Raw genomic sequence first — 18,865 nt, 5'->3', positions numbered from 1 at the left:
AGCTGAGCCTCCGCCCTGCTCGGCAAGAGGCTGCGGGACCGGCGGTGCGCAGCTCTCCTTGGCCAAAGCCGGGGTCACGTCGTCTCCTTTCTGCACCCTGCTCGTGCCTGCTCCTTGTTGTTGTTTCACTTCTCACTTGTTAAAGATAGAATAAAAAATTCTCGAGAAGTGACATATATTAAAAAACAGATGTATCTAGAAACAACCTTCAAGATGGTACAGTCTGGCACTTAAGATTTGGGAGATGGTAGCGTTAAGGTGGCATAGGCTGCCTTAACCGAGCCTCCCGGCTGCGTGCATTGTGAAACTCTCTTGACACGATTATGTAGTTTGTTGTTTTATTTTTTTCTTCCCAGGGTGCCTTGTTTGGGCTCAGGCACGTCATCCAAACCCAAGCACTCTGAGCTTGCCACGTGGTTCCCCGTTCCTCATTTCGGCGTGCCCACCATGAGACACCTGTGGCCAGTTTTGCAGAAGTGATCTGGGGTTTGCAGCCGCAGCTGAGGCCAGTTGGGGCCGTCCATATAGCACAGGGGGTTGGTAGCATCTACCAAGGCTGTGAGTCATGGTGGGCTCAGATGGGAGCCTCGAGTTGCTGGGTAGCTCAAACCAGCAGCTTCTGTTTCACCTCCTCCTGGGGTTTCCGCCAGCGAAGTGGCCGTGGTGCCATCAGCCATCCCTGCAAACACAGGTGAAGAGACTTTCAGTAACGTCACAAACTCTGAAACCTCAGGGAGGGAATGGGGGGAGCGGTCAGGAGGAGCCTGGTGGTTTTGTACTGGACGGTCTGTGCTAAGAAGTGATACGTGCTACTAGGGGAATGGATTTTACAGGGGTAAAAAGGCACTTCATACCTACGCCTTAGGTGGGAATCCCCTGGAATAAAATATGATTGTGTAATCGAAGACTTGATCATAAGTTATTCCGAAGGTGCAAATAAAGATTGTATGGGTAAGCTGTTGAAGTTGCCAACTTTGTTGCCTGTTTTTTGCAACCTTAACATTATTTTAATATAGCTTTGGATGTAATTCTATGAAGGATGCGCGGCAATATGTTACCATGCTGTGCTCTCCTACATTTAGGACTTGTAACAAGTCTTTTTTTTTTTTCCTCTTCTATTGTCTTTGCCAAAAGAATAGTTACTTTTGAACACTGCGTTCATATTGTTGTACTTTATTTGGTTCTGGGTCCTGTATGTCCTGTCCTGTCCTATCCAAGATCTCCAGGCTGCTGCTCTGTTCCCTCTGTGCCTGGCAGAAGTGGTGCGGGTAGTTCGTGCGCTTTGGGGGCTGCTGATCGGGACAGGGTCCGTGCTGGTGGTGAGGAGGGCTGGAGGCAGAAGAGCAGGCACATAGGAGGTTACAATGACTTCTGTCATTCTTCTGCAGCTAGAATAGCTAAAATATAAATATTTCCTGTGGACAGAAGTAGATAGGAGTAGATACTTTTGTGTAGCTGTTGTAGGCCAAACTTTTTGAGAGCGAGCCTTGTGAAGCTTCCTCAGTTCATTGTCCAAGGGAAACAGCAATTCTCATGCTATGTGAAAGGTTTCTTACATCAGGGGTTTTTCAGTATGTGGAACAGCTTATATGTGTGGAATCAGTGCTGTTTTGTTTTATTTCTGTTTTTTTGTCCTTTCCCCCATGGATGGGTATAGCTACACTAGTTTCATGCAAACTGAAATATGAAGATGGGAACATAGAAGTCATCCCTCCAATTTTGGTGGCCCAATATACTGGTTCAGGTGCACCCACCGATGACAAAACCGATCGCATTAGCAGTTTGTGTGCCTGGCTTTTGGGATGAAAGTGGTCCCCTTGATGGGAGGTCGGTGTTCTTATTACTGACAGTCACACCAGCTCTCCGCGCATCCTGGGACAACGTGTTTCAGCTCTCTCTGCCTAACTTTCCCCCTGTATGAAGTGAGATAACCTTTACTGACTTTACAGGTTTTGCAACTACTAAGCATGCATTCGGGTGTTGCAGAGTGCCAGCACTTCTTCCCTCCTTGCCCTCTGTTCCCACTCCACCAGCTGGATGTGAGCCACTGCTGAGGACTGAGCAATCCTGATCTTACTGTTCTTAATTAATTGATAAGCGGTCCTGACTGAACAAGTAGGAGGTGTTGCTGTTGGTATCTGGGAAGCAGGGGGGCTGCTTCCAAGGATGGTCTGGGGGAATCTGCTCCTACAAAATCTTGCTGATGCCCCGGATGGGGCAGCACCAAGCTCGTGCTCGCAGCCTGTGGACAGCAGGGCCTCCCCCGGCTGCCTTGTGCTCCTCTCCACGTGAGGCAGAATTTAATTATCGAGGATAAGGTCTTCCAGAGCAGGCCTTTAAAAGTCCTATATAAAGATGCTGGTCTTAAGTAATTCAATATTTCAACTGCTCTGTGCTGGATTGATTGATTGATTAATGGAGGAGTTCATTTAATTAATCCAGGGCTTCACTAAGTCACATGTGTTACGGTAAATACTGCGATGGTGGCGATAAAGGGGGCGGTTGGGAGCCGCGGCTCCTCGGCGCGCACCTCTCTGGCTTTGCAGCAAAAATTCGGGTGCAAAGGTGCTGCGAACGCCGGCGTTTGCTCCGGTGTGCTAGATGAATCTCGTTTGTTTTCTATCTATAGGCTGCCAAATATATTCCGGATGGCAGGCAGACGTGATGTGTTGTCACTTCCTACACATGTGCATGTGGAGTCAGACTCTTTTTTCCCCTAGCCCCAGCACACACCCGGGTGATTTGCCTCGAATTTTGGATTTGGTAAGGTTGACGTGCCGTTCCTACTGCCAGGGACAATACCTGCCGTTCCGCACGGAGTCTCCCCTTGTCAGCTGCTGCTTGTGTTTTGTTTGCTCTCCGCTGGCCAGGTGTGCTCCGTGGTGGCCCGGGGACCTTCCCGTGCCAGGGGCTGGTGGATGTGCGCAGGGAGCGCCTCGCAGTGCTCGAGTTCCCCAGAAGCCAAACGTCTGTGCTCGGCTCCGAGTGTGTGAGGTATCTGGGGAGCTGCGGAGGAGCTCCTCTGGGGTTCGGTGTGCCCACACCGTGACCCTCCTCTCCTGGGGAAGCGTCAGCCTGGTGCCGGGCAGTGTCACAGGTGGATCTGGGTGGGAAGGAGGCTATTGAAATGGCAGCAATCCGGATGCCCTCAGTTATTGTTCCCAAACGTGTCATTGTATCAGCATGGCCTAAATAAAGAGACATAAGACGAGACATTTGGCCCTCCACGAACCCTTGGTAGGAACAAGAGCTCAAATCCTGTTCCGTGGGCTGTCTCCTAATGCCTGACCTGGGGGAGCGCCTCTGTACTGGAGGTGGCAGGCGGTGTCTCTGGGATAGTCGCTGCCATCTGATTTCCAGATTTCTCTCTCCAGCCTTTGTCCAAGTAGACGTAGGAATAGATTAATAGGCGTATGGAGCACACATGCGATAATCCATGCCACTTTTTAATGAAGGCTATCAGAAGTACCAAGGGCTGGATAGCCTTACGGCGGGCTTTGCTTCTGCACAATCAACGTGTAGGCACTTGCACAGCAGCTGAGCACGCTTTTTTCTCTTTTTTTTTTGAAAAGGGAATGAAGGCTTGATTCGTGGACAAGCAGTTTTGTGATGCTGTAATAGGTCAGCGGTTTGTTGTGTGGTTAGCTTGGTTCTCAGACCCGTGTGTTGAAAGGTAATGGGGTTCATCTCCAAGAGAGCTTTTTCTCGGCAGGCTGTCTAACTGCATGTCGCCTCTGTTTTCTCACTTGCTAGTCTTACAGAATTTAGTCATGGTAGAATATTTGATGAATAGCCTTTGATAAAAGACTTTTTTTCTTCTTTTGATTCTGGTCATTGTAATACTGTGAAATGCTGATGGAAAGCTAAGTGAAAACCATCCCCAAACGCTAATGCGGAGGGCGATCTGTTAACCTGTAGGAGCATCACATCGCGCCGCTCCTGCTGCCGGCAGAATCTCGTGCGTGATGAGAGCGGTGCTGCAGCGGCTTTGGGCAAGTTTGCTGCTGCCTGGCCGGGCAGGGTGTGAGTGTGGGCCGCTTTCCTTCGGGTTGTGGCTCCTGCCTCTCCTTAGCCCTGTTGGTAGCACGGGAGGGAGCCTCTTGACACTCGCTGTACCTCTGGCCCCCAGCAAGTGCCAGACTGGAATCCTGCTTGGGTTTGATGCTATCTCTCCCTACAGCCGTGCTGTACAGGAGCTATAGCTGGCAGGAGTTTTTAAGCTATTGGATTTTGAGTCGCTGCATTGTTCATCTGATTAAATTGTATTTAATTAGCTTTGTGTTCTGTCCTTTTGTTTCAGTGCAAAGATTACGGAGGGGGGGAGAAAAGATAAAAATTGTCGAAATGAAGCTTCGTCGTTTAAAACACATATAAAAACTCTGTAAGATGCCTTTTATTCTCCAGTCCTTTATCTTCCTTCACAAGCTTTCCGAGAATGAGTAGTGCATGTTGAGGTTTATCTTTGCTTTTATGTGCAGTAGCCACATGCTTAACATTGAGCGCGTTTGAGTTGCATTTCATAGGGCTTTCGCAATCCTTTTATAAAGGGACTGATCTGCTAACATCACCCTCTTTAGATCTAGCAGGCAGGATGTTCTTCCATACAATGAAGTGTTCACAGCCTCTCTTGCCAGACCAGTAAGTGAATGATTTCAAGCCTGGTGGGCAATACTTGTGTCCATGCGTAACACAGACAGACCACAGTAGTAGGCAGCTGCATGTAATTTTGAACTCCACTCATTGAACTGTAATAAAACAATATAAGCACTGCTTGGGGGAAAGATTGGATGCAGTTATCCTTACACAGGGCTCGGGCATATGAAAGCAGTGCTGGCTGACAAGAGGATTTTGAGATTTGATTTTGATTGAATTGCAGAATTGAACAGGCCAGGAATGTCAGTGGAAGGCTAAATGCCTGTAGTGCCGTAAAGTTTTATTCATGTGAGGCTTTCCAATATAAAGTAGATGGATTATTGGAAAAGGTGTCAAGGGACATGAAATAGAAGTGCCCAAAACATAAAATGTGGGTATAAGGATAAAATTACTTCTTGCTTAGTACATAATGAGCTCACAAAAATGTTGTGGGTAGTTGTTTGTTTATTTTTCAACCTTTTTAAAGCTAATTCATTATACAATATAAAATACAGTCTTCCATTCTTACTTCAGGTCTGCCTGTAGCTGGAATTTATATTGCTTTTTAAAACAGGCTTAAAAAATAGAATGATGTCTTTTCTTAATTCCTTTTTTTTTTAAATTAGAAAAGGAGTCTCATTTAAAAAAAAAAAAGAGGAAGGGGGAGCAAAAAAAAAAAAGGAAAAGTCCACAGGATATGAACGCTCAGCAGACACTGAAAACTATTATGCTCAAAAACAAGAGCGGGATGTGTATTCACATACCACAACACACTGACTTATTTCATAGCTCAGTAATGCATACGTAATTAGAGTCAAATTTGCATAGGACAGCTGATATCCAAATTTGTATGGCATTAGAGACAGCTTCACTCATTTGCAGTGAACTATGAACAGTAAATAAAGTTACACAGAAGACTGTATATGGTTTAGCAGAAGTGTGCTGCATTTTTGTGCCCTAATTCTTTATCCATTTACAGACTTCTGTCTCAGTTAACATTTTCCCTAAACATACTCTAAATCACATATATTATGACTGCAGGAAAATAATCATAGCTTTATGCTACATCCATTTGCTTAGAATTATAAAATAAACAGTAAAACGGCCTTCTTATTATAAACTGTTTTTTTTCTGTTTTAAGTTGCGTTTTTTGGAAAGGGGCTTGTTCTGTTAATCTGGCTTTAACCAAGAACACGAATACCTTTCTATGTGTGTATTTTATAGGGAGGTAGTGTGTGGTGCATACAAGACTGTCAAATTGGGATCTCAAATTACCATAAAATATAAACTTATGAGATTGTATTTAAAGGTGTACAGAATAGCATGTATTTATGTTCTCTGAACTAATTGCCTGTGAGTTGTATTATTCTTCCCTTTTGGTCCCTCCTGATTGAGCTCGCATGTATGTTTAGAGAGTATTTATATGTAATTGTAATTTTTTGTGAAGTCCAAAGGAAACACCCAAATGGCTGTTACTCACTGGGCAGACTTTAATTATTGTTTTTAAAATCTTCTGTTGAAAGTCTGGATTTGTAAATTCTTCAGGAAAGAAATGCCACATTCAGTGTTGGTGGTAACACTCCAGGGATTTGTAAAACTTTTATTTACCACATGTTCTACGAATCATTCCTTTGCAATATTTGGGGTTATTCTGTTATTATTTAGGTTTGCCAAAAGTAAATGCGCTGGGTGTTTGCCATTGGGATACCAGTTTATTTCTGGTGAGTTTCTTTGAAGGAAAAGGATAGAAAAAATCCTTCTCCCCCCACTCTCTGCTTCATACCGGCTATAGTCCTTGAATTATGTGTGGTAGCAATGCTGCAGTCAGTGGAGCGACTTTCTTGTCTTTCTCCTCCCTGCTCCCTTTTTTTTTTTTTTCTCCCCTTCAGCTTATTCTTTATTCTTTTATGGGGATTCAGGCAGGCTGTAACACAAGAAGCTGAGTTTGGAGGCAGGAACGGCTGAACTGCTGAATTGCAGGGTGCAGACGCTGGGGCTTTTCAGAGCAGATGCGGCAGTGGGTGAAGCACTGCCATGTGCCCCGTCCCTGTCCCTATCCTGCCACCACGCTTGCTGCCCATGGGTGTCCCAGCAGGGCAGAAATGCTCCCTGATGCAGGCCCCAGTCTTCAGTTAAAGTATTTGACGTGTGAGGAGTCACTTAAATAGCTCTCTGTATCAGCTCCTCAGCCGCCGAACAGCTGCGTTTCAACTTGTGTCTATTTATTTCACAAAACACCACTATAAATCGGCGGCCTCCCCGCAGCTGGTGATGCCGGTGTGGCGCGGAGGTGGCTTTGTCACCCGTGGGGCCACGCAGCCACCCTGGTCCTCGGTGCAGGCCGAAGGGCCTGTCACGCGGCCTGGCCAGCGAGGGCTGTGCTCGTGGCCTCCATTTTGGGCTAACAACATGGTGGCTCCTGTGGTGGTGGTGGCCAAAACACTGCTGGCCTGGCTGCATTGCCTGGGCTGGGCTCAAGCAGCTCCCCTCCGTTTTTCAGACTATCTCTGGAGCTGTAGCAGCTCCTTAAAGTTTGAGAGATGGGGAGGGGGGGGGTGTCTTCTGTTTACCTGTACAGTCAATAAAAAGTGATCTCCTGCTTCGTGTTTAGGCAGTTGGAGGCTTTTTGGACCTACAGTTTAAATTGGCAGGATGAAATGGGTGATTTTCAGACAGCTTTTAAATATTACTTTTATTTAAATGCTGCAAGCTTTCGGTTAAAAATCTTTGTAAAATGCAATTTCAAAATGGTAATACTGAAACCTGCAATTAATATATATATATATATATTTTTTTTTAAATGAAGTATTTTTTACGTTGACATTTTAAAGAAAGTAATCCCAGACACCTAACTGAAGTTAGCTCATTCACTTATGTTTGAATATGTTAAAATTGCTGGGCCTTAGCTGCTGATGACCTCTTCTGTAAACGAAGAGTTTGGTTTCTGTTTTCATTGAGATGGGGCAGAACGGTGAAAGGAATCCCTCTGCTGATTCGATTAAAAACTGAGAAGCTAGCACAGAGTTGAAAAGACAGGAAACCTCGTTCTCCTTTTCCAATCCGTGAATAAAATAAAGGTGTGAGAAGGTGAGATCTGGTACCACCGAGTTCCTAATATATCCCATGTTCTTGCAACAGATCATATTAAGTAAATATTTTACATGCGTAACTGCATGAGCTTATGATGTATCTAGCATATTTAAGTAATTGTCATGTAATGAATAGAAATGTTTTTTACATTTTGTTGCAGTTCTACTTTTCAACCAAGGAAGAGGGATGCAAATAACAAAATTAAGAGTATTTTAATTAGTTGGTAACTTCTAACATACTCAAAACCTAAAACTTCGGGATGCAAATGAATGCGAAACTAATTTATTGTCTTGCTTACAGGAAGAAGAGTTAAACGCAATGAAAAGGTCATATTTTATTAAGTTGCTAACCAATTAGAATCAATCTCTCTTTAAGAAAATAAACATAAAAGTACAAATGTAAAACAAGATTAAAATCAATGATTTAAACCATGTTTCCTGCTTTCTGATATGAGCCATGATTAAAATCAGTGATTCAAATCACTTTGATTTAAGTCAAGCTCATGCTCGGGGTGGATTAGCTTGTGGTCACAGACGTCATCTTGGGAGGTGAAGGCAGAAGGTCCGAAGTGCCTCCTTGGTCACTGCCTTCCCATGCTTAACCGAACGGGCAGGATTGGTGCTACCTCTCCCCACATCCCTCCACTCGTTTCGGAGAGGGTCCGTCAGAGCCTGGGGGCTCATGGCAGGTAAAATGGTGCTGGAGCCCAGGCTTGGTGCCCGGTAGTGAGGAGCTCATCTCATGACGGTATAGATCAAATCTTCCCATGGCAGGGGTGGATTGTTAAAGAAACCCAACATAAACCTCGATACGCTTCGGGTCAGAGATGTCATGTAGAGCAGATTGCATTCAGGTTGGACATAAATTATTTAAAATGCCCATAAAGATGGGTCAACGGCCCTTGCATTGGTACCAGTCAGTTTAAGACTGTGCGCTGTAATTGTTTCCATATGATGGCCTTTTTGAACACACGGACGGGAAATCCTTCACAATGTGCAGAAGTTGAGAGAAACACGTGGAATTTATTGTAATAATGTTTCTTGTTGGAAGTTCTCAAAATAATTAGCTTGATTTAGCTCTCTCATTTCTGCATGTATTCCAGGCCATGTCCAGGCCTTTTATGGAGCATAAATAGTTCCTTCGTGCCCTGTTGGCAGCCGAAGGCTCGTGCTATAAGAATAAGGCAGACAGAGACCTTCCACCAGCGCTGGATGAAGTCAGCTCTCCTGAAGGAGGCAGATGTTTTGGCAGAGGAATGTGCCATGTGTTTCTTAAGTCAGCCATCGTAAACTTGCAGGCACTTGGTTCTTAAACAGAAAAGCTATTTTTTCTTATATTTAGGGATAACTAGTGCTGGACCGATCCTATTAGTTAGTATTTAGACCGTATGACTTACTAAGCTGCACAATTATGAGTGAATGATGTTAACGTCAGTATGTGTATTTTAACACAGTCAAGTTTCCTAAGCAGGTTTTCTGAGGCTTAATCCATGCTAATTTATTCTTCTTACATTCTGAATGTAGTGACTGTCTTGAGACAAATCAGATGAACGGGGTCAGATTTTTAGTTGGTATAAACTGACACAGTTCCTTGGTTCTCCTGCAGTCAGTGGAGCTGTGCTGATTTATGCCAGTTGGGAGTCGAGGCAGGGGTGTCTGCCTAGATGTCTGCCACTTAGCTTAACCTGTTACTAGCTTGTAACTAAGTTTGGAAGAAGAAAAAAAGTAAAATACATTTGTAGTTGTAATATGCTGTAACAGGAAAGCATCCGTACTCAAAAACATGGTGAGCAGGGCCCAGGCGTATGTAGGACAGAAGTTGCGTGGACTGGAAGATACAGTGATGTAGGATGGAGTGTCAGGGAAACTTAATTTATAGAGCTCTGGTTTCTCAAGTGGCAATCCTGGGATGCTGGGAATGTTTGTGCACCCATTAAGGTATTGACAGTGGATATTTCAGATTTGCTGTAAAAGTTGAATATTTCTTCGCATTAAGAATAAATATTTGATTTTTTTTTTGGTATGTATGAGTAGGTGTGTAGAAGAAATGCATAAAACACAAATACAGACGTATGGAGCAGGTCATAGGAACGTGAGAGATCTGTCTTGCCTAATCACGGCATGAACCACATGATCTATGTTTTGGGATGCATCCCCTCAGGGAAGATGATCCCCAGTTGAGTTGCCTTGTGCTCTGGGGTTCCTGTCCTCTAAGCAGGTGGTGTTGAGTGCTTGGCCACCTCTGGAAATCATGCTCCAGTGGTGCCTGGTTGGACTTTCAGAGCCTGGAAACTCTCTGACTTTGGCTGACATCTCTTGATTTGTTCTTGGCCCTCAAGAACGTGGTGGTTTTTGCCTTGCAAATTGCTTTGTGTGGTGTGGTCTTAGCAAGGAGTTACCTTCCAACTGTTGGGATATTTTCATTGTGATATTTGTTGTGTCCTGGGCTGTGTGTTTTTTTGTTGTTGTTGTTGGTTGGTTTAAAGTTTGAAATTAAAGTGGGCAGTATTGTGGAGTACTGACTTTCCAGCTCCTGCGAGTTGTAAAATACGTCTGCCTCATCGAAGCAATAACTTTATTGTGGTTGCTCTGGGAGGCAGGCCACTAGCTAGTTCATGTGTGCTGGGTGAAGGATGGGGTGGGTATGTGTGGGTAGTAAATGATCTTGGCATTTGCTCTTTGCTTTTGAAGTGCGTGGAGCCCACTTTGGTTCCAAGTTCAGAAATAATACACCTAAGAGTAAATAACCACACTAAAAACAGATCTCTTGAAGAAAACTAAGAAAGCAAACCACACCAGGTAAACTTTGCAAAAGGCGGTGCAGGAGTTTTAGAGCTGCTCTTGAATATTCAAGATTTTATCTTGAGGAGTTATCTTTAGAAAAATAAACGTTCTCTTGGAATTAGCGATACAAAACCTGCGGTACCAGCTGTAGTATGCTTGCTCCTCCAGAGAGGCTGCAGAGAAGTGAGATGATCGTCTGAGCGGCTTGAGACCCCCGGCACACGCCTGTGGTTCTGGTGCTGGTTCATTCTCTGAGACAAACAGAAAACTGCAGCTGAGGAAAGCCCTGTCTGGAACAAGACTTTTTTTAAATAAAGAAAAAAAAAATCAAACTTCCCCTTTGTGATTTATAGTCCCTCTAACAATGCCACTTTCTCAAAGCCATGCATCATACACAAACAATGGGCCACATAGAAAAGTGTGCTCCCCGGAGTATTACCAAGCATGTAATTTTGTCTTTAAATTCTTAGGAGCGAATTGCAAGAACATGACTTCATAGGAACCTTTGAGACATTACAGCTTTTAATAATACTTTGCTGCTACATGTAGTACTTCATTTTTACTTTTATTAATTAAATTGCTGCTTGTGTGCGTGCATGTGCAGCGGGGAGGGGATCCCGAGCATCCCGGCACGCCCCACCCGGGTGGCTGCAGCTGCCAAGGTCTTTTCTTGCCTCCTGAAGGCGAGAGGTCTGCGCTTGGGTTTTCTCTGCTGAAGGTTTAGGAATTAATTTTTTTCTCAATGCCTTTTGACTTCTGGACAAACGCAGCCCCACGGGCTGCCCCGTCCCTCTGGCCCCGGGTGCCTGCGGGTGCCGGTCGGTGTGCCCACGAGGGGGTGCGCACGAGAGGCAGCACCAAGCTTTTTCTCCATCAGCGGCTCACTCAAAATACCGTGGGGCGTGTGACGTCCCCACCCCGAGCAGGGCTCACGTGTGGGAACCGAGCGAGCTCTGCCTCAGCTCTCCCACCCGGGATTGCTATCCTCTCGCATCTTTGATCTTTCCAAATTTATATAAGTATTTTCAGAAGTTTTCAGGAAAATTGAGGTCAAACTTATTTCATCCTGTAATCCCTTTGTGCTCCCCGCTCCGCGTACGCTTTATTTTTTTTTTAAGTCACATCTCACATTATGTAAAACAGAGGTGAAGAAACATCTTTAGTAAATCTCAGTTGCCTTTCTGTCTGCAGCAGCAGGGTTTGAATCTGGCTGCTTATCTAATAAAGGGTAGGAGCTGCACTTTTTACAGCTTTTGTTTTGTAACGCAGTTTGTGGGCTTGCCCATAATAATACAATTATGAAGGTTAACAGGAAAAAACTGGGTCCAGGAGTGATTCCAGGCAGCTGGCAATGCCGACGAATTGGAAGCGCACCACCAATGAAAACTGCAGTGAAAAGCAAATTAAACCTCATATCTGCCATCTCACTCGCTTTTCTCTGCTTTCCTGTTTGGACTTGAAAGGTGATTGGAGCCAAGGCAGTGACAGTTGACGGAAGTGCTGCAAGGAGAGAGTATTTATTTACAGTGAATCGTGGTGATGCTTGTTCAGGATGCGGTTTCACGCAGGATGTTCTGTCCCCACCCCCGGTTTGATCATTTCTCCAAAAAAAAAAAAAAGCCAGAAAAAAAAAATCTCCTTGATTGTTTGAGGCCACAGCTAATGCTTGGAGAAATGTTGTGCAGCATGCCTGTACTTGGAGCGCTCGGTAACGAACCGTGGCAGGGAGCTCCTGTGCTGGGCACGGGCGGCTCGGGACCGGCTCGTCCCCAGATGTGCCCAAACGCGGTGCCGGCCGTGCGCGTACACGGGCAGTGGGCTGAGAGCTGGGGCCAGTGTGGGCCCCTCCAGTCGTTGCCAAAAGTACTGTTTTTTTCTTCCTTTTGGCAGAAGTCACTCTTTTTTTTTAATATAAAATCCATTTTGATGTAGAATTGGGTTTGCAGTAAGTCACTAGGGCTTGGGATACGTTCAGCGTTTGGACGTGGAGTTTCCCCCGACTCATTCTGTTGTAACCAAAACCTTTCTTCAAGCCTGTGCTGGGGGAAATTGCACTTCAGAAGGTCCCCGTTGTGGGTGGGCGATGCCAAGGGCAGGTCCCCCGTGTGTGCCAGTGGTCAGCCCCCTGGGAGAAGCGGTGCGTGTCCTCCGGGGCTCTGCCCCGCGGCTCACGCTGCCCTATCAGCCCCAGCCACCGCTTCGTTTCATGCAGCTCCCTGACGAGCAGGCAGAGATAGTAACTTCTGTTACTACCAGACGGGGACAGTGATTAGATAGGAGAGTTTCTCTATCTTGTTCTTTTTTTTTTCTTTTTCTAGATAGAGTATATGGCTTAGGAACGTGCTCCAGCCTATACGTTTTCCTTCATGGGCACTGAGCGGGGAAGCTATTGGAAACTTGAGGGATGGGGGGAGGACTGAGTATGGCTTTTTTATTTATTTACTTTGACGTTTTCTTTTAAACTACTTTGAACAAGTACATTTTTACCATTTTTTTCTGTCTGAAGGAAGGAATCTAATGGCTTTTTTTCCCCCACTCACAGCTTTTAATTACATCATTGCCATCATCGGGCCCTTTCTACAACTCCCACATTGTTCAGTAGACACAGTGAAATGTTTTTAGGAACCTATAAAAGCCAGTAATTTGCATCCAGAGGCTGTGGTTGTAGTCAGCATGCAGGCAACCGAAGCAACTGCCTGGCTAAGTTTATGGCCGGTACATGTGCTGCATCGCGTAGCGCGCTGCGTCGCTGCAGTCGGAGAAAAACGAGGGTGGCTCCTGCTTCCCTGTACCTCCTGCCCAGGCTGCATCCCGTGTGCCGTGTAACGGGGTAATGAAGTCGTTAGGGCTACGAACTGGGAACTGAGTTCCCATAAGGGTGCTGTGGCAGGGAGCTGGGGCTGGAGCCAGCTCGCCCCTGCCTTGCTCCGTGCTGCCTTTTCTCAGCCCTCTACCTGGCTTTGCACCCTCCTGGTGAGGTTTCCGAGCTCCTTTCTGTGTGCCCTCCCTGTAGTTATCGTGTGTTTTTGGAGCCAAACCTTAAGATAAGTCGTGTCTTTCCTGGTGCGAGATGCAGCCTCGCTGAGCGGTGTGAAATGGTTTTTGTTAGGAGGGACACGGGAGCTGGTGTAGGGCATCGGGGCTCACTCCTGCAGCAGCTCGCTGGAACCAGCCGTTTCTGAGGCTAATGAGCGCCTGGCGTTGAAGAAGGATTTTAAGTTTTAGGATGAGATTTGCAGAATTGCCAGAGACTTTCAGATCTGCGTGAACTTGAGCAGTCGAAACATTTTAAGGAGCTTTGAAAATGTCACTGTGGAAGATCCTGCCCGTGGCTAGTCTTGTTGAACAAAAAGGCTGAGATGCTCAAGAAGAGATGAAACGTTCTCTTTTTAAAGGTGATAGGATGGCTAAGGTTTGGTATTTGTTGTGTAAAAAGGACTAAAAGACATCTTGAATTGAGTCTGATTTTTGAGGGGGAAGAGGGTCCTGCTGTTCTCACTAGCCTAAATTAAACTGTGGGCTTCCCATCCATACATGATTTACATGCATTTTTATTTTAATTTTACGTATGTTTATCTCTCAGACTGACCCTTTTCAGTCCGGAATGTATCATCCTTGCTTTTTCCTGTTAGGGCTGTGTAGCCGTGCTTCCACACCACATATATTCTGCCCATTTGAAAGCATAAAGCGCTGCTCTGCTCCTAGAGAGAGAAATAACCCCGAGGATGCTGCGGGCTGCGCGGGATGCCTGTGCCTGCTGTACGGGTCTTCTGTTCCCGAGATTTCCCAGATTCATCTCTTTCTGCCTCTTAAGTTATATCAGCATCAACAAAGAAATAAAGCCAGGTCCTTGGTTTTAGTGCAGCCCCCAAGAACAGGCGATTCAGTGTGTGCTCGGCTCCCGGCAGGCACATTTCCGCCAGACAGAGGACTTTTGGAGGCCGTGTTTTCTTCCTCCATCTGAATAGGCTCTGGCTGGAAGTGAAACGTCTGTTGTCACACGATGGGGAATGAATACCCGGTGGGGTTTGGCTCTTCAGTGCTCATTGACGCTACCGTGGCCTGGGAAGGAGAAGCCGGTCGGGTAAGGGTGCGGGCGCCTGGGCTGGGTGACCATCCCTGTGCTGGGGGAAGATGCTCGGGGGAGCTGGAGGAGACGGCGTTCCCTCTGGCCTCACGGAGGTGTCTGGGAGTCAGAAATGTGCCGTGCTCGTACGTAACCAGCCGCGTCGTGCTGAAACACGCTCCCCAAAACGGGGCCGGGGTGAGCTGGCAGTGATTGACAGCGCCTTCTCCTGCCCCGCAGCCCGAATCAAACTGTTTTTCATGGCCTCAAGTGTTTGCCTAAGTGGTTCCCAGCCAAGACAGGAAACTATTTGACTTACGGTGGTAGAGAGCTCCTCTCATGGTATTTACAGATAAAAGGGGAGGAGTTGAAAACCTTAGTCCGTATTCAGCCCAATCTGATAACCTCCAGGGATTTTGTTAGTTCAAAGAAATTTTGGATAGCAAACCTGTGTGCTTAACTGGAGCTGAAGCCCTAACCCTTGGAGGCATCCCATCCTGTGTAAAACCTTAAAATAACAAATGCTGCTTGTAACTTTTTTTTTCCTCCTTTCCTCCCCTTCTTCTTTTAATGTTTCAAAACCACTAGACCATTCTAAAATGTTATATTTAGGTAAGAATACATCCCTGACCTTTAAGGTTGTGTCTCTTCTGAGCATTTATGGCACAGAAACCGATTTTCTTCAGCAGTCTGTGAGATGGGAATTGTGGGGGGCTAAAAATAGGAAAGGTGAATTATATTCAGTATCTCGATGGGTAGAATGTGTTTGCTAGGAATAGATTAGCAGAGCAGTCGTGAAACGACTGCTTTCTGACACGGTGAGCTCGGTTATCGGCGGGCTGAATGCTGCGTCCTCTAGTTGGCAGGAGCTCACCAAGGCGCCTCTGCAAGCGATGGAACCAGCTGCAGTGTGCAAAACCGGGAGGTGGTGTGCAATTCCCCAGTTTTCAGATCTGTTTTTCCTTCTTCAGTCCTCCTCGTTTGGGACTGGTGCTGCCAGACAGCCAGTCAGTATTGGCAGGGCTGGTATGTCTTGGTAGAGCAGGGATTTGGGTGCTCCAAGACATCCTTGCTTGTCTGTGACACCAGAGGTGGCCTTACAGCGAGTCTCTGCATAGTCCTTTCTCCTTCCTCCTCACTCTTAACATTTTTTTCCCCCTTGATTTTCATCTTGTCACCACCAGCACTGGCTGTTAGAGACCTTGAGCGAGATCCTGGCTGTGTTGGAGGCCGTAACGAGGGTCTGGCAGGACCACGAGCGCCATGCCAGGCTTTCAGCTCCTTTCTGGATGCTCGGCTCCTTTGCAAGCCTAGAGCTACCTTCTGCTTTAAGCAGGCAGATTCACTTGCTGATTAAAAGCATTGTTAATTTAGAAGGAAGGCCACATTCTTTCTCAACACCATCATTAATTAAAGACTAGGAAATTGCCAATTCACCCAGCATTCACATCCTTACCATCCTGTGCTCGCATAATTTATTGCCCAAATATCTTAATGCCCAACTGCGTGCTGAGGCCCGTAAGCAGAACCTTACCTCCGATCTCATATATTTTTCCTATGCATAATTAAGATGATTGCCTCTTAAAACCTTGAGTATTTTTGGTAAAACACCTTTTGTTTTTCTGAGGTTGGATTCTAGATTGTGCCCAAACATGGGCACTGACTGTGGACGCGGCTTTATGAAATCACGTATAATCCTGCGTGCGCGGCTGTGAATCATAACCCCCAGATGAAAGTAGCTCCTTCAGAGCTCTGTCTCTGGGAGGGGAAAAAAAAACACAAGATACCCAACAGTCCTCTATGTTGTATGCTTATAAACTGTCGCCGGTTGAATACAATGAGAAAACAGAGCTTTATGCTGTGAGAGTAATGTAACTATGCAAAATGCACTTACAGCTTAGACACATCATTCATGAGTTACACCATGGCTCCTAACTCATGGCAGCGACGAGTGTCTGGCAATCCCCACCATCTGGTGAACTCTGATGTGTATTTGAACAGCACAGTGTGTTAGTGTGCCTATATACAAGACATATTCACACACAACATATAGTGGCAGGGGAAAGAGAGAGAAATTATGTTTCAGCTGTGAATGACTTATATTTACTCAAGCAGCAAAGAAATAGCTGATAGCTCACGAGTGATCAAAGCTAGTGGTGAGTTATGGAGGTCTTTCCTCACCAGTGAGGAAGATATAGCACTTTTCAACCTGCTGTATATACTTTTAGTCCAGCACACACATTTTAATGCTTATTTTTATTTTGGTTTAGAGGCCTTTCTCCCTGTCCCGGCAAGTGATTTTTTTTATTATTATTTTTTTTGCAGTCTCTTCTGCATCTTCTCTGTCTGATGCCAGAGACAGAGCAGATTGGGAAGCCTTTGAACACATTACTGGTTGAACTCAAATGAGATTTTTTTTTTTTGTATTGCTTGGTTGCAAGCTCCTGTGATGAGCATAAGGAATTTAGTTTTGATTGACATGATATACTCTTAAAGCAAAAGTGATCTATCAGCATTCAGGCACCCACCACTTGTTTTTTTTCTTTTATGACAGAGAATAGTTGTGTTGCAGTTGTGCTACGGCAATGAAGGTTGAATTGCAGTTTCTCTTTGAATCCTCTGATGGGGGAGGTAGCGAGGGGTGAGTCAAAACTGGGCCATTTTAGGTCACTCCTAACAAGCCAGGCTCGAGGATCTTCTCAGTTTCTGTTGCTCTGACTGTTTTGTGTTCAGCCAGAGCTTCCTTTGGTAGACCAGCGTTCTCATTCCAGTACAGAATATTTGTACAGATGACACAACCTTATTATCTTCAACTTCAGTCGCTTTAAAATGAGTTTTTACAGTTAACACACCCATGATCTTATACCACAAAGAGAACTGGTTTGGAGAAAAGATATGATATATCCTGAGCCTCAGTCTGAATGTGAGACATCCTCCCTCCCTCCTCCTTGCGCACACAGCCGAATGTGAAACCTCTTCAAAATAAGTTGCTCTCCAAATGAGTTATTATTTGGCCTAGGGTCGGTCTAGAAGACAGGTGAGCATCCTCTGGAAGGAAATACAGTTCTCTGAGTTAACCTTCCAACCCGGGAGAGTTGGTTTCTGTTTTTCAGGCAGCCGCTTGGTGTGAAACCAGGCAGGCTACTTGGCCTTCCCTTCCCCGTCTGTGGAATGGGTGCAGCGCTCCTCTTGCCCTCGCCGCGTTGCTGCCAGCGTGGCTCCTGCTGTCCGTACCTCTCCTGGGGCACGAGTGTGTAAAGAGCCTTCAGAATAGAAGTATTGGGTTTTAGGGGGGTTATTACCGTTGGTAAACATTTGGATCTGCATATAACCTTTGGGGAAGAGTGGAGAGATTCAAACAATTACTAACACAATGTTAAACTACGAAGCACGGAACATTTTTAAGAGCCGTGTGTTGCTGCGTTACGGTGCTGAGCGTCCCCAAAACTCATCGGTGCCACCGCTCCCAGGTAGCGAAGCATTCTGAACGGGCTGCTCACGGGTAAACGTGAGATCACCCTGTGAAGCCCGTGTGTTTTCTAATGCCTGCTTAAGGGAGATTCAGCAATTAGCTGCCGAGGGAATCGGAGCAGCTCCTTGTTCCCATGCTGGTCTTCCCCAGCCTGGCTTCTGGTTGTCGTGGCAGGTGGGTTTGGGGGAGCTCGCCCTGCTGCTTCCCGTGCCCTGCCTGCTGCGCAGGGTAACCGAGGCAGGGGGCTTGCCTGAGGTACAAACTTTAGAGATTTTCTTTTGCAGAAGTAGTAGTTGGGAAGAATTTTAGATATTTTTTTTTTTTCTGGAGATGTAGGTGTGTGGGATGCTGACAGTACATGCCAGGTTTTAGAGCTCAGAATGAATGATTAAATAATTTGTAATTAATGTAGTGAGTGGGAAAATAAACATCTGAAGATGGTAATTTTCAGGAAGTGTTTTTAAGACCTTCGGTGTTACATTTTCCATTTATTTAGGCAGATTTGGCTAATTGTTATAGGAGGGAAAAAAAAGTTGCCTCTTCGTAGGCAGCGAATGCCTCTGCTGGGCACGTCCTCGGTTATATAAGTCTCCTTTGAATCATTGGCTTGAAGAGGGAATAGCGACTGAACACGTTAACTCCATATCCCCCCTCTTTGTAGTCCTCCTCCTGCCTTTTTCTTTTCAGGTTCCACTCCTGGCGTTCTCCAGCTTCCCATTTCTATTTCAGTGTTTTAGGCAACGCGCTCTGAAGCAGATGGATGGCGAGCTTTCAACCCCACCTCCCAATGTACACACACGGTCCGCATCTCGCGCCGCATTC

At 45.8% G+C, this 18,865-nt stretch overlaps 1 protein-coding gene across 14 annotated transcripts in view; it reads left to right on the top strand.

The window, feature by feature from the left end:
* FOXP1 (forkhead box P1) overlaps positions 1-18,865 on the top strand; it is a 384,604-nt gene that overhangs the window by 82,609 nt on the left and 283,130 nt on the right. For 3 of the 14 annotated variants that reach the window (XM_083795637.1, XM_083795613.1, XM_083795639.1), the window contains exon 1: positions 357-691. The exons of the other annotated variants lie outside the window; for them this stretch is intronic. The gene's annotated coding sequence lies outside the window, so the exon portion shown is untranslated. Of the gene's footprint in view, positions 1-356; positions 692-18,865 lie in introns of those variants that run through there. 14 annotated transcript variants of the gene reach the window in all.

The sequence above is a fragment of the Anser anser genome (genome assembly GCF_964211835.1).
Source record: "Anser anser genome assembly, chromosome: 12".
In the NCBI taxonomy this organism is placed as follows: Eukaryota; Metazoa; Chordata; class Aves; order Anseriformes; family Anatidae; genus Anser; species Anser anser.
This window is presented reverse-complemented; position numbering and strand designations above follow the sequence as displayed.